The following is a 611-nucleotide window of genomic DNA, read 5'->3' on the forward strand; positions in this document are numbered from 1 at the left end:
TATGTTTCTCTCTGTCTTTCCCTTTCTCTTCCACATTCTCTAAAAATCAATGGAAACATATCCTCAGGTGAGGATAAAAAAAAATAATGAAGAAATGTCATATCCTATGAAAGACACATCTTGAAAATGCCTAAAGAAAGTTGTCATTTTTTCATGGTAAGGGGACTGGAGTCCGTGTTGATGAAAACACCTAGGTGTCTGTAGTGACGGGCAGTGGCTGCAGCAGTTGGGTGAAGAGGCTGGTGCCTTCCCCTGATCAGCCTGGTCGCCTCCCACAAAGGGAGGCCAGACTGTGGCTTAGGCCCACTCCCCAAGGGGAGCAGGGAGCAGGCCTAAGCCGTCAGTAGGACATCCCCTGAGGGCTCCCAGTATGTGAGAGGGGGCAGGCTGGGCTGAGGGACACCTCCCTCCCCCAGTGCACAAATTTCGTGCACCGGGCCCCTAGTCAGATAATAAATTTGTATTGTTCTAAGCCATAAATTTTGTGGTTATTTGTTATAGCAACAAGAGAAACTAATACAGACTTGGTTTCCAAAGTTTATTAAGGTAATGTTTTAAGCACATAACCCAGGTATAAAAAAGTCTTTCTTATTTCTTCTCCCACCACAGCC

The sequence above is a fragment of the Myotis davidii genome, unplaced genomic scaffold, assembly GCF_000327345.1.
Source record: "Myotis davidii unplaced genomic scaffold, ASM32734v1 scaffold1949, whole genome shotgun sequence".
NCBI lineage: Eukaryota > Metazoa > Chordata > Mammalia > Chiroptera > Vespertilionidae > Myotis > Myotis davidii.